This window comes from Chrysochloris asiatica, unplaced genomic scaffold (genome assembly GCF_000296735.1).
Source record: "Chrysochloris asiatica unplaced genomic scaffold, ChrAsi1.0 scaffold00003, whole genome shotgun sequence".
NCBI lineage: Eukaryota > Metazoa > Chordata > Mammalia > Afrosoricida > Chrysochloridae > Chrysochloris > Chrysochloris asiatica.
The window spans coordinates 18,018,997-18,021,000 of NW_006408521.1; positions in this window are offsets into that span (position 1 = coordinate 18,018,997).

Below are 2,004 nucleotides of genomic sequence, written 5' to 3' on the forward strand. Positions count from 1 at the left end.
CAAGGAGCGGCTAGTGAATTTGAACTACCAACCTTGTGGTTCAAAACGACCTTGTGATCCAGTACTTTATATAAAAAAGATAAAAAGGACTATCATATGAAGCTCTAAGATAAACAGACAATAATTAAGTAAATTAATATGTTGAAAAGACACATTAGAAGGAAAAAGTAAGATAAGGGAATGAGAAGTAATGGGGTAGGGAGCTATTTTAAATGGGATAGTCAGGGAAGGCCTTTCTGAGGTAGTAATATTTGAACAGAGCCTGGAATGATGGGAAAAAGTGGGCACTGCCACAATCTGGGGGTTAGGATCAAGTGGAAAAGTGAAAAGACTTTGAGATGATTTTAAGGAAAATAGCAAGAACACCACTCAGACAGAATTAGTCCAAAATATGAGAGATAAAGTATAGCCGAAGTAGAAGAGTAAGTATATAGACAAAGTATAAGAAGCATTCTGGTTATACTTCTTCCAACACAAATTTGTGTGTTCTTCTAGCAGTCCATGGTACTTTTAATACTCTTTTCCAACACATAACTCAAAACATAGTAGGAAGGGACCAAACTCACAACTGCATTATAGAGCTCAGAAAGGAACCAACTCCACGGCACATAACAACAACAATACCATTTAGAAATTTTATTCTAAATGTGGTAAAATGACCAGAGAATGGGGAAGAGACTTAATTGGTTTTATGCTTTTGGAAGCTCATTCAGGCTTCTATATCGAAAATACACTTTAAGGCAGTGTCTTCAAACATTTTTACACTGTCCCACCTAAAATAACTGAAAAATTGTATTACCCTCATAGGTTTTTTCATTATAAGATAAGTTGCAAAAATAAGAAATTTCTAGAATGTTATAAATTCTGGCATTCTCAAATAAAACTGTTACATCACAATAAATCACACTTTAAAATAAAAACGAAATGCCATACCTACCACCTTCCTTTTAAGATAGCACAAAATAAGTTCTTTGCCAATAGAAGACTTTTTATATTTACTTATTTTCCTTTTAAATTCAGTTTCTCCATTCTACTGCCCCCTCAATTTGTTATCCTCATATAACACACTTGAAAGTTTTATGGACACCTTCCTTCTCTCTACTGTGAAAATTGTGTATAAATTAAAATTAAACTTAAGTTTAAAAAATAAGGTTCTAGGTGTTAAAAATTGTACTGAATTACCATTAGAGTTATAGTACATAACTGATCATGCCAACATATATATATTTGTCAATTTTCAAACTATTAGATGCCAAATATAAAATTTTATTGCAAATATGTTTGTTAATGAGATGAATTGGGTTACGGTTTTGGGGGCTGCTTTGCTTTTTTTCTTAATTCATGTATCTGAATATTAGTTATTGCTAGATTGAGGCTAGGTTCAACATAGGTATTTCCATTTGTTCTTTTTATAACTCTAAGTGATAAGAAGGGGAGCTCTGGTAGCATAGTGGTTATGAGTTGGGCTGTTAATCTCACAGTCAGCAGTTCAAAACTACGAGTGATTCCGCAGGAGAAAGATGAGGCTTTCTGCTCCCTAAAGATTTACAGCTTCAGAAATCCTATACTGGAATCGACTCCACGGCACATCACCACCACCAAGTTGATTCTAAATCATAATATCTCTGTATAGAGTTTCTGAGGTTGGGAGCAGCAAACCTCATTTTTCTTCCATGGATGTGCTGGTGGGTTTGAACTGCCAGCCTTATGGTTAGCAGTCCAGTGTTTTTCCTACAGTGCCACCAGGGCTCCTAGACAGCAACCACAGTGCTTAGTAAATGCTTGTCAAATACATGCTTGCTGAATCTGACCAGCTTCTAGATTTATCTACTGTTTACAGAACATACAGGGCAAAGGGCCCTGGAGGGTCAATGGTTAAGTTGTTGTTGTTGTTAGTTGCCATCGAGTCTGTACTGACTCATAGCAACCTTATGCACAGCAGAATGAAACACTGCCCGATCATGGGCCAACCTCACTACTATTACGACGCTTGAGTCCTTAGAT